The sequence below is a fragment of the Heloderma suspectum genome, chromosome 4 (assembly GCF_057233095.1).
Source record: "Heloderma suspectum isolate Gila_16-S chromosome 4, 16-S_ref, whole genome shotgun sequence".
Classification (NCBI taxonomy): domain Eukaryota; kingdom Metazoa; phylum Chordata; class Lepidosauria; order Squamata; family Helodermatidae; genus Heloderma; species Heloderma suspectum.
The window spans coordinates 211,097,734-211,111,567 of NC_139461.1; positions in this window are offsets into that span (position 1 = coordinate 211,097,734).

Here is a 13,834-nt window from a genome sequence, read left to right on the forward strand (position 1 = left end):
GCTGCACTGATTATCGGTGTCTTTCCAAGACCAATTTAAAGTGCTGGTTTAGACCTTTAAAGCCGTAAATGGTTTGGGATCAAGTTAATTGAAAGACTGCCTTCACCCATATCAGCCTGCCCAGACTTTAAGATCAGAAAGAGAGAACCTTCTCATTTGCCCACCTGTGAGAGCAGCCTAAGCTAGTAAAGTGGACCAGACTACCCAACCACTTTTGGATGAGTATTCCCTCCCCCACTCCCAAGATTGCCAAAGACGCTAATATTTGTTTGTTTGTTTGTTTATTTAATTTATTAATCGCCCATCTGGCCGGTCACCCAGCCACTCTGGGTGATGTACAACAATAAAAACAGTTTACAAAATAAAATTCAACATTAAAAACATCACATTTCTAAAATTACCCTAGCCCACCCCAAATGCCTGCCTGAACAACCATGTTTTTAATGCATGGCAGAAGCTCATTAAAGAGGGGGCATGGCAGAGTTCCCTAGGGAGGGAGATCTACAGAGTGGGGGCCACCACAGAGAAGGCCCACTCCCTCGTCCTCACCAGCCTAGCTGTCCTGGCTGATGGGACAGAGAGAAGGCCATCCGAGGCTGATCTTGTTGAGCGGCCTGTCTGGTGTTGCTGGAGGTGCTCCTTGAAATAGGCTGGGCTGGAGCTGTATAGGGTTTTAAAGGTCAAAACCAACACCTTGAATTTGGCCCAGAAAACAACTGGTAGCCAGTGCAGCTCCTTCAGCACTGGAGTGATGTGATCTCGCCAGCGGCTGCCTTTAATCAGGCGAGCTGCCGCGTTCTGTACCAGCAGCAGCTTCAGAACCGTCTTCAAGGATAACCCCACGTACAGCGCATTACAGTAGTCTAAACGAGAGGAGACCAGGGCATGTACTACCGATGGGAGCAGATGGTTGGGAAGGAAGGGGTGCAGCCACCGTATCAGATGGAGTTGGTACAGCGCTGTCCGGCTCACAGCTGACACCTGAGCCTCCATGGACAGCTGGGAGTCTAAGATGACCCCCAAGCTGCGGACCTGGACTTTCAAGGGTACCCGTACCCCATTCAACACTTTATTATATTGCAATAAAGCTTGTTGGATCTCTCCAGCTTGTTTTATTTTTTACTATAATATTCCTATGGCAATAAAGCTACAATAGGAATATTATAGTAAAAAATAAAACAAGCTGGAGAGATCCAACAAGCAGGAGGTTGTTGGATGCTAGACTAACTGTTTAGATGGTGTATTTAGGACACGTTTCTTGGAATACCATGCTGGAACGTAAGTTTCTTTAGAAGCATCCAATCAAGAATTATATCTACAGAAGACAAAAAGCAAGAAACTAGTGTTATCATTTACCTGACAGATGAAGCACCCTGCAAGGGAAGCATTTATTTAGCATATGACTAATAGTAATATGACTAATAGTAAAGCGTCCACAGCTGAAGGAACAGAACCACATTGTGAAGCTCCTGTGGCACTAAATGAAATTCAATTAGGCACTAATTAAAAATACAAATAATAGATACATTTCCATGCAGTCCACTATTATGTGTGTTTATTCAGAAACAATCCCACTGAGTACAATTAGATTTATTGCCAAACAAGCGTACATAGGACCAGTTCACATGCAACAACCATTCAGCCAGGGTTTTTTTTTAAAACCCTGGACTGTCATGAATGAGCCACAGTGCTGGTCACTGCAGCTCAATCACTCTTGCTTGGTTCTTCCTGCCAGTGGGAGTGGCTAAACAACCCAGAGATGCTGTGTCCCTGGGTTGTTTACCGTGATGTCTAAACCTGGAATTCTGACTTGTTTCTCCCTAGGTTCCAACTCTAGCTTGTTCAGGGGAGAGACAAGCCAAAGTTCTAGCTTTAGATGTCACAGAAAACAACTCTGGGACGGTATGTTCCTGGGTTGTCATTGTGTGCAAACTGGGCTTATTGCAGCCTTAGATTCTTAAATCTGACAGCCTCATATTACTGTAGGCTGTATACATCAGAATATCAAATGGTGGCTCCAGTGGAGATGGTTGTTTTGTTTCAAGTATGCAGTTTTCGGTTGTACATTTATAAATGTAGTAAACCACTTTGAGGACCATAGTTGAAAAGCAGAATTTAACAGCGCAATCCTATATATGTCTACTCAGACGTAAGTCCCACTGTTACTTCTATGTACAGTTGTATAGGATTGCATTCTAAATCTACAACAACAACAACAACAACAATACAAACACATATTTCAGTCTTCATTCTGTCAGTTATGAAGTGATCCCCAGAGAGGGGAAAGGAGCAAGAGAATGATTCCTATCAAACATAGATGCACCTTAAAAACAGGTGCAAAATTGTATGACTTCATGAAAAATATATCTAGTAAAATAACCCCCTGAACACACTACTGCTGGCATCCTTGTATTTTTTTTAAGAGTTGACTTTGAAGCCTATTTCAGATTGTATGCTGAAGAATAATGCAATTTGAATATAAAAGCTACAGAGCATTTGCTCTTCAGCTTTGCACAAAATAAACACATCACTTTTAGAAATGCTGATCCATTCAAAGTACAAAGGTGATTGTGATGAAGTGACACTATTATGATTTAATGCCAGGAAGTAGGTGGAACAATGCCGATTCCAGAAAACTCAACCCACAGTTCTCTTCCTGTTCTCTACCCCTCAAGAGTCACAGTGGCCAAAGAATCATTATTTTGAAATAAGGTATCAGCTTCTCTATTATCTCATGCCTACAATAGTTCAAGGCCCATTATTTTTCTTTTCATAGACTGCTAAAGGTGCAATCCTATGCATGTTTGGATAGAAAAAAGTCCTACAACCTCCAGCATTCCCCAGCCAGTCATGCTGGCTGGGAAACGCTGGGAATGTTTTTCTAAGCATACATAGGATTGCATCTTAATGCTACAATTCTTCTTATGTGCACTTACTCAGAAGTAAGTCTCATTGAGCTCAATGGGACTTACTGCCGTGTGTGTGTGTGTGTGTGTGTGTGTATATATATATATATATATATATATATATATATATATATATATACTGAGAGCCAGTGTGGTGTAGTGGCTAGAGTGTTGGACGGGGAGTTAGGATTTGCGTCCCTGCCTTTTGCTGTGATAGGCTACGTAAATGTATACGTGGCCTATCACGGCTATCGCAGGGACACAAATGGCGGCCGCTACACCATTTGCGTCCCTGCGTTAGCCGTGATAGGCTACATATATATATTTACGTAGCCTATCACGGCAAAACCCCTTCATGGATCACTGCCTTGTTGTGGCGAAGGGGCTTGCGTAACTCAGTGAAGCCATAAGCTATGCCGTGCAGGGCCACCCAAGACGGACAGGTCATGGCGGAGAGTTCTGACAAAATGTGGTCCACTGGAGAAGGAAATGGCAACCCACTCCAGTATTCTTGCCAAGAAAACCCCATGGAACGTATCACAAGGCTAAAAGATATGACGCCGGAAGATGAGCCCCTCAGGTTGGAAGGTGTCCAATATGCTACTGGGGAAGAGCAGAGGGTATTTCCAAGTAGTGCCAGAAAGAGTGAAGCGGCTGGGCCAAAGCCGAAAGGACACTCAGCTGTGGATGTGTCTGGTGGTGAAAAGAAAATCTGATGCTGTAAAGAACAATATTGTTTAGGAACCTGGAATGTCAGATCAATGAATCAAGGTAAGCTGGAGGTGGTCAAACATGAGATGGCAAGATTGAACATCGACATCTTGGGAATCAGCGAACTCAAATGGACAGGCATGGGCGAATTTAATTCAGGTGACCATCATATCTACTATTGTGGGCAAGAATCCCTTAGAAGAAATGGAGTAGCACTCATAGTCAACAAAAGGGTGGGAAAAGCAGTACTGGGGTACAATCTTAGAAATGATAGAATGATCTCAGTACGAATCCAAGGCAAACCATTCAACATCACAGTAATTCAAGTCTATGCCCCAACCACTGATGCCGAAGAAGCTGAGGTTGATCGGTTCTATGAAGACCTACAACACCTTCTAGAACTAACACCAAAAAAAGATGTCCTCTTCATCATAGGGGATTGGAATGCTAAAGTAGGAAGTCAAGAAATCACCGGGATAACAGGCAGGCATGGCCTTGGTGTACAAAATGAAGCAGGACAAAAGCTAATAGAGTTTTGCCAAGAGAACATGCTGATCATAGCAAACACTCTTTTCCAACAGCACAAGAGGCGACTCTACACATGGACGTCACCAGATGGTCAATATCGAAATCAGATTGATTATGTCCTTTGCAGCCAAAGATGGAGAAGCTCCATACAGTCAGTAAAAACAAGACCTGGAGCTGACTGTGGCTCAGATCATGAGCTGCTTCTTGCAAAATTTTGGCTTAAATTGAAGAACGTCGGGAAAACCACTAAACTGTTCAGGTATGACCTAAATCATATCCCTGATGAATATACAGTGGAGGTGAGGAATAGATTTCAGGGATTAGACCTGATAGACAGAGTGCCTGAGGAACTATGGACGGAGGTCCGTAACATTGTTCAGGAGGCAGCAACGAAATCCGTCCCAAAGAAAAAGAAATTCAAGAAAGCCAAGTGGCTGTCTGATGAGGCTTTACAAGTAGCTCACGAAAGAAGGGAAGCGAAAAGCAAGGGAGAAAGGGGAAGATATACCCAACTGAATGCAGAGTTCCAGAGAATAGCAAGGAGAGACAAGAAGGCCTTCTTAAATGAACAATGCAAAGAAATCGAGGAAAACAACAGAATGGGAAAGACTAGAGATCTCTTCAAGAAAATTGGAGATCTCAAGGGAACGTTTTGTGCAAAGACGGGCATGATAAAGGACAAAGAAGGCAGGGACCTAACAGAAGCAGATGAGATTAAGAAGAGGTGGCAAGAATACACAGAAGAACTATACAGGAAAGATCTGAATGTCCCTGATAGCCATGATAGTGCGGTCACTGAACTTGAGCCGGACATCCTAGAAAGTGAAGTCAAGTGGGCCTTAGGAAGCATTAGTAACAACAAAGCCAGTGGAGATGACAGTATTCCAGCCGAGCTATTTAAAATCCTAAAAGATGATGCTGTTAAAGTGCTGCATTCAATATGCCAACAAATCTGGAACACTCAACAGTGGCCACAAGACTGGAAAAGGTCAGTTTACATTCCAATTCCAAAGAAGGGCAACGCCAAAGAGTGTTCAAACTACCGCACAATTGCGCTCATTTCACATGCCAGCAAGGTGATGCTCAAAATCCTACAAGCTAGGCTTCAGCACTATGCGAACCGAGAACTACCGGAAGTACAAGCTGGGTTTCGAAGAGGCAGAGGAACTAGAGATCAAATCGCCAACATTCGCTGCATCATGGAGAAAGCAAGAGAATTCCAGAAAAACGTCTATTTCTGCTTCATTGACTACGCTAAAGCCTTTGATTGTGTGGATCACAACAAACTGTGGCAAATTCTTAAAGTGAAGGGAGTACCAGACCACCTTACCTGTCTCCTGAGAAACCTGTACAAGGGTCAAGAAGCAACAGTCAGAACCAGACATGGAACAACCGATTGGTTCAAAATTGGGAAAGCAGTACGACAAGGCTGCATATTGTCACCCTGCTTATTTAACTTATATGCAGAGTACACCATGAGAAATGCCGGGTTGGAAGAATCAGAGGTCGGAATTAAGATTGCCGGGAGAATTATCAACAACCTCCGATATGCAGACGATACCACCCTAATGGCAGAAAGCGAAGAGGATCTCAAGAGCCTCTTGTTGAGGGTGAAAGAGGAGAGTGCAAAAGCTGGTTTGAAACTCAACATTAAAAAAACGAAGATCATGGCATCTGGCCCTATCACTTCCTGGCATATAGAAGGGGAAGAAATGGAAGCAGTGACAGATTTTACTTTCTTGGGCTCCAAGATCACCGCAGATGGTGACTGTAGCCACGAAATTAAAAGACGCTTGCTCCTTGGGAGGAAAGCTGTGGCACACCTAGACAGCATAGTAAGAAGCAGAGACATCACCTTGCCGACAAAGGTCCGTCTAATCAAAGCTATGGTTTTCCCAGTAGTAATGTATGGCTGTGAGAGCTGGACTATAAGGAAGGCTGAGCGCCGAAGAATTGATGCTTTCGAACTGTGGTGCTGGAGAAGACTCTTACGAGTCCCCTGGACTGCAAGGAGGTCAAATCAGTCCATCCTAAAGGAAATCAACCCTGACTGCTCATTGGAAGGACAGATACTGAAGCTGAAGCTCCAATATTTTGGCCACCTAATGTGAAGAGAAAACTCCCTGGAAAAGACCCTGATGCTGGGAAAGACTGAAGGCAAAAGGAGAAGGGGACGGCAGAGGATGAGATGGCTAGATAGCATCACGGATGCAATGAATATGAACTTGAGCACGCTCCGGGAGAGAGCGCAGGACAGGAAGGCCTGGCGTGCTATGGTCCATGGGGTCACGAAGAGTCGGACACGACTGAACGACTGAACAACAACAATCACGGCAAAAGGCAGGGATGCAAATGGCATGGCGGCTGCCATTTGCATCCTTGCTCTTTGCCGTGATAGGCTACATAAATATATACATAGCCTATCACGGCTAACGCAGGGATGCAAATGGAGGCCACAGCCCAGCAGCAGATGGAGGTCCAGCTGCGGGCGGCCCTGGCCAGCAGCTCTGCGGACTTGCCGTGGAGCAGAGCCGGCCGGGGAGGATTCCGGGGGGAGGGACGGATCGCCTCCCCCCCACCATGAAAGCCCCGGACCGGAATGGAGTGAGTAGTCCGTACACCCCTAGTCCCCACTCAGCCATGGAAGCTCACTGGGTGACTTTGGGCCAGTCACAGGCTCTCAGCCCAAGCCATCTCATAGGGTTGTTGTTGTGAGCATAAAATGGAGGACTATGTACTTGGGTTCCTTAAGGAGGAAAAAAGGCGGGATATAAATGTAATCAATCAATCAGTTTGGGCTGTCCATATGCTTGAGTAAATCTGTACTTCACTTCAGCAGAGGCTTGCTAGTTTACATGAGCTGAGGAACTAGCCTTCTATTTTTCAAAAGTACTGTACCAAAGTTAAAAAAAGAAAAGGTTTGTCTCCCGATTAATTTAAAAGCCTGTTATAGTTAGGCAACATTTTTCACTTTGAAAAATGGATGTGCTTAGGAGACATACAGTCCAACAAAATGAGCTTTCCATCATTCTCTAGGCTTAACAAATTTTGTCTCAGTCTCCATGGACCAATGAAGTGTGCAAAGTCAAATGCCTTCACTACCCATTGCTCTCAGTGTGTTTTCCTCATGTGCAGCCTTCCCTGGATTCTCCTGATAAACATACTAAAATTTCAGAGTGCAAAGGACCAGTTTCATATTTAATAACACCGAGTTTTCATTTCATAGCACAGTTCCTTCCCTTGAGATATTACTGACACCCAAAATGTAATTTTCCAACTCCTTTCTTCAAGCATCAAGTATTTAACTGGCAGAATAAATGCTCTGTCAGCTGGATCTCTGAGTCACACTGCTGATATTTAGTAGCTGATTGGAGAGGTCTTAACGCTACATCTCATTTGGATTTCCCTTGAGTGCATCCCAACCTAGCATATTCTACACAATAGGCCGTAACCCAGATAAATTCAAAGTTTCATTCTATTTGTCATTTCACAACGTCCTTTTCCTCCTTATTGTTTTGATAGCTTTGTACACGTTTGGGGCTTTCAATGTTTTTTCTGCTTTGCACCCTTGGGTTCAGACAGAACCTGTGCAAACCTTTCTACCACAGGAAGGATATATGCTCCCTTTGTCTATCTTCTTCCACCCACCCAAAAATTGTTTTGTGGGCTGTCATCGTCATCATCATCAATGTATATCTTGCTGTTCCCTTAGAAAGGAAGCTCAAAGAGGCTAACAACATCATGCAAAATACAATAGTATCAAATAAAATACCAAAAGACAATATGAAAAATTATCTAAAAATAAAAACACTACAATAAACTTATACATAACCTTTCAATTCAAAACTTATACATCAAGTCAATTAATAAATACAAAATGCATAAATATATTAAGCAAAAAAAGGAGATAATAAAATATAACCCATGTTTTAACCAAAAATACACATTTAGACCCCACTCCAGGAACCAAAGTTGTAAACTGTGTGGAGAAAGCATTAAAAGAAACAACACTCCCCAACCCCTGAAACCAGAAGGAAAAAAACCCCCTAAGCACAACCAATTAATACAATAAATATTAAGGATGGCGGAGAAATCTGCCATGGACACCAATGAGGCCGGATTCTGTGGCGGAATGGAATACCCCCCACTGCCACCCCGAAATCCCCCCAGGATGGAACCTACCTGCCGCCGGCCAGTGGGGTCCATTCGCTGCCACCATCTGCTGCTCCGCTGCAAATGGCGTCCAGCATAGTGGATGCCATTTGCGTCCCTGCTTTAGCCATGATAGGCTACATAAATATTTACATAGCCTATCATGGCAAAGAGCAGGGATGCAAATGGTGTCTGCTATGCCATTTGTGTCGCTGTTCTTTCCAGTTAATAGGCTACGTAAAGATTTATGTAGCCTATTACTGCAAAGAACAGGGATGCAAATGGCGTCCGCTATGCGGACACCATTTGTGTCCCAGTGGCTGGAGCCGGCTGGCAGCTCCACAGACTCACTGCAGAGTGGAGCTGGCCGGGGCCGGCAAGGATTCCGGGGGGGAGGAACGGATTGCCTCCCCCCCCCGTGGACTCCCGCGGACCAAAGGTAAGGGGGTTTCGTACACCCCTAATAAATATAGAAAATATTAAAAACTACCATACCCTGAAAACTCCACATGTCAACTCTACCCTCTCACTGCAAGTTAATACCAAGTGAGAAAAAGGGAAGGCAGTCAAGAATACTTTCATACTGAAGACAGGTGGTAGTCACTTTATAGCACAGAAAGTGCTGATGATACTTTCTTCAGGTTGGAGGGTGGCCACAATAGTCTTAGCTACTCACCAGGCATGATGTTCCAGACAGGTCTACTTGACAGTCAGCTGGTCTCCTCAAAAGCAGAGAAGTCGGGGTTGGTGGGGGGAGGTAGATGCAATAGGGCTTCATCACACAAGTCTGAAATCCTGCATCCTTACTAGGGCTTTCTGCTTCCGGATTCTTTATGGGATTAAGATTGTCTCCTTTACACAGGTAGGGATGTACGAAAGTTCCGCCACGGATCTCAGGGAGGCCAAATGCGCATTTGGCCCCCCGAAATCGGTGGCGGAATGGCCCCCTGCCCCCCCGCTGCCCCGGGACGGGACTTACCTTAGGCGGATCTTCCTGGCGGCAGCGGCTCCGGTGGCGGTTCCGGTGGCGGTGCGGCGGCGGCGGCAGCTGGTCTTCCGACCGGCTGCCGCCGTCGCCATTTCCAGGTAAAACAAAAACAAAAACAAAAAAACGTGATAGGCTATGTAAAGATTTACGTAGCCTAGCACGGCTAGATTTTAAAAAAACACCATGATAGGCTACGTAAACGTTTACGTAGCCTATCACGGCTGATTAAAACAAACAAACAAACAAAACGCGCGTATGCAAATGGCGGCACCCATGGGCGCCGCCATTTGCGTTCCTTATTTTGGCACGTCTTAGTCTACGTAAACATTTACGTCTACGCTATTTGCGTTCCCCTTATTTTCACCGTCTTAGTCTACGTAAATGTTTACGTAGACTAAGACGTGCCAAAATAAGGAACGCAAATGGCGGCGCCCATGGGCGCTGCCATTTGCGTACGCGGTTTTTTTTGTTTTTGTTTTAATCAGCCATGATAGGCTACGTAAACATTTACGTAGCCTATCACGGCTGACTGCACGGATGCAAACAGCGGTGGCTACGGCCGCCGCCATTTGTGTCCCTGCTAGCCAGCGGCTGGATGTCCGGCTGCTGGCGGAGCCGGCCGGTGGCTCTGCAGAATCCCTGCAGAGTGGATCCGGCCGGCCAGGATTCTGGGGGGGTGGAACAGAGCGCCTCCCCCCCCGGCCAGGATTCTGGGGGGAGGGATGGAACGCCTCCCCCCCAGCATCACCATAATCCACGGAAAGGTAAGTACCTTTCATACATCCCTATACACAGGTGGACACGTGTTTTGAATTGAGGACTTCCTTTCTCGGCAAGTTCTATATATTTATATATGTTTAATTTTACAGCCACTAGATGGCCCTGTGGTTGTAGCGCAATGCTGTCATTACACACAGCTGATAGATTGGATTAACGTCCCTTATCGTGTTATCTCCGATCTTTTAAAAAGCAGGATAAAGGTCATAAATCCCAGGAGGGGCCCTGGAGGTTGACGACATTGTGTAAAGGAGCTGTAAAGTTCCCTGAGCAACCAATCTTGATTGCATGATATAAGCTCCATGTGGAGAAGCTCACAGTCCTTCACCCCACTGCTCTGCTACCATTGCTGCTGCTGCTGTGTATCCTTCTTTTCAGAACATGACCTTCATTTCAATGCATTTTTTTCATTTCTATACAGCCCAATAGCCAAAGCTCTCTGGGCAATTCACAAAAAATACACATCACAATACAAGATAATACAAATTTAATATAAGGTCTCTAACATACAAAATTTTAAAGAATTTAGGGTACAAGAGAAGAGGCCTAAAACTCCTAGCATTCCCCAGGCTGGCTGGGGCATGCTGGGAGTTGTAGGCCTTTTCTCTGTCTAAACATGCATAGGATTGCGTCCTTAAACAGCTAAACATTTACAATAAGCTACTGGATCTGATAGAAACAACTGACATAAATGCTCTCCATCATATGCCATCAAATGCCAGGGAGTAGAGGAGAATCTTCATCACTCTCATATGCCATCCCTCTAATATCCCCATGCCATACCCAAATGCTTGCACTAGTATCTGCTGGATATTAAGCATTGTATATGAAGGTCAGTATTAAACTCTAGGTAATGGCTGTTTCCTGTATGGGCATCCAATCAGAATATACATTTACATTTTAAAAATCCTTAACTTGTACAAACATTGCATTTGGAAAGGTTGACCAGCATTTTGATGAAACTTGTCTAATTTAAATATACAATCTAATGACCCTATGTAATCATATTACAATACTGGTTTGGAACATTTTGGCAACAATTCCCTGCAGTTCACTCCTACAAACATCTACATGGATATAAGCTCCTTTGGGTTCAATGAGACTTACTCTCAGATACATTTGTATAGGATTGAAACTCTAATTTACTTTGTCTTCGGTTAATGCAGGTGTTGACAGTTGCACAATAATATGGGCTTGTCTGTAACATGTAATAAATGGAAATATATGTATAATGTAATGGTATATTTGTCTGAAACCTATTTTCATAAAGGTACATACTTTCTCCTTGTTCACAGAAACTTGACATCTGTAGCATTTTTCATGACTTTCATATAATAATTTATTGTTTTAAAATTATAAGAATCCAAGGGCCAACCTACAAATGACTTTAGTCATGTAGCTCTGCTCTTAAGTGCAGGAATGTTTATTTTAGAAATTGCCAGTGTGGAGGGCCTGATCTGGATTGGGACCCTAGTGTGAGGGTTTGGGAGACTTTAATTCTTTAACCCCCAGTGTGGTTCCTATCTGGATCAGCCCCCTCCAACACCCCTGCAATTTACATTGTCAAAAAAAGTCCCATTGAGACGTAGGACCTTTTTTGGAAATGCAAATTGCAGGTGTCAGGAGGGGTAATCCGTATCAGGACTGTGGTGGGAAGGAAGGGGGTTAATGCCTTCTACCCCAGTGCAAGGCTACCAATCTGGATTGGAGCCCCCTTGCTGGAACTTAAGGGCAGAACTGTGTGACTAATCTCATGTGTAGTTTGGCCCTTACTTGTATAGATATAACTTTGAAAATGCCTATTTAAATCTGCCATTGAGTCAATTCTACTAAAGTTTTTTCTCGGCTACAAAAGACAAAACAATTCTGTTTGTCTGGGCATAAATTGATCATAAAAAGTGATAAACACATTCAATCTGGCCTTCAAAGCAAATGATGCCAGCTACTGCAGTCAGGAACAATACCCAGAAACACTCATGAGTTTTAATGACAGAAATAATTTGAATATAATTTGCTTGCACCAGTTTGAGGCCTTCAGAGTAACAAACCATGTTGCTCATTGCAGTCAGTATAATTCTTGGAAGTATTCATGATGGTTACTCAGAGAAATAATTTTGAATGTAATGAATCTACGCCACATGTTTTATGGCACGTCCTGTACATGAAACCCAAAGTTAGCCTCCTTTAAAACATGGCATTCCACAAATGAGAATTTTCAAATATTAGGACAGTCTAACTAATAGTTTAGGGATGAGTTAGCTCCCCAGTATGTGCTGGAATTAAATTGGATCGCCCAGAATAATCCTAGATGTGACACCAGCTTGGAGACATCTGGGCCCCTGTAACTAGGACCTACATTTGGGCTTAGAGGCTTCTGATGCTATTGCACTCTTCTTACATGGAGAAGCCTCTCCCTTCTACTCCAGCTGTCTCCTGTGGTCATATTTTAGGGTGGCTCCCTTAATGAAGACGTTTGGGAGCTAATGACACAGGGAGACTCCATTTACTTGCAAAAAAACAGCAACCCAGGGGCAGAAACTGCCGTTTGTTACCAAATTTGTTATGGTGCTTTCAGTGCTTTCTTAGTGCTTCCAATGAGTTGTCAGTGGAACAGAATACAGTTGGGACAGTGTGCACAAGACAGTTGTATTTCATTAGAACACTGTTTCTCACACATTGTATCCTTTATTGACTTCCATACATCTGAGTCATTAGATTTCACTTTGTAAAATGAGCACTAGCCATAGGGATGTACGAAAGTCCCTTACCTTTCACGAAACTTGATTCGCGGTGGGGGGGAGGCGCTCCGTCCTTCCCCCGGAAATTCTGGCCTGGGGAGAGGCGCCCCGTCCCTCCCACCGCGAATCCTTGCTGGCCGTAGCAGCCACCGTTTGCGTCCCTGCAGTCAGCCGTGATAGGCTACGTAAATGTTTACATAGCCTATCACGGCTGAGTGAGAAAAAAAAACCCGCGCGTACACAAATGGGCGCCGCCATTTGCGTACGCGCGGGTTTCCCCCCCCACTCAGCTGTGATAGGCTACGTAAACATTTACGTAGCCTATCACGGTATTTTTTAAAAATCTAGCTGTGATAGGCTACGTAAATGTTTATGTAGCCTATCACGTTTTTTTGGTTGTTGTTTTTTTTACTGGAAATGGCGGTGGCGGCAGCCGGTCGGAAGAATGCCAGCGCATTCGGCCCCCCGAAATTGGTGGCAAAACGGTATGCCACCCCCCCGCCAATCCCCCGGGACGGGACTTACCTTGTGCGAATGTCCCTGGCAGTGGCGGCTCCGGCGGCGGCGGGGCGGCGGCGGGGCGGCAGCGCGGCTTAATCCAGGAATTGCTGGGGATGAGTGAAGCGACGAGCACACTCTTTGTTTCTGCTTTCATTTAACAACCCAGGAACGGTCCATTCCTAGGTTGTTTCGTGATGTGCGAACCTGGAAGCTCTGGGTTTTACAGGATATGGGTTGATATGACAACAGGACATCCTTCAGATACCTTTGTCCCAAGCCATTTAGGGCTTTATAGGTTGAAAACAGTATTTTGAATTGTATTGGAAACAAAATGGAAGCCAGCGTAGAACTTTCAGTAAAGGTGAAATATGTTCAGTTTGGAAAAGACCTGTTAACAATCTGGGTGCCATATTCTGAACCAGTTGAAATTTCTGGTTGTGTTAAAAGACAGTCCCATATGCAGCACATTAATGTAATATAATCTAGACCAGAGGTAGGCAACCTGGTGCCCTCCATATGTTTTGGACTACAAT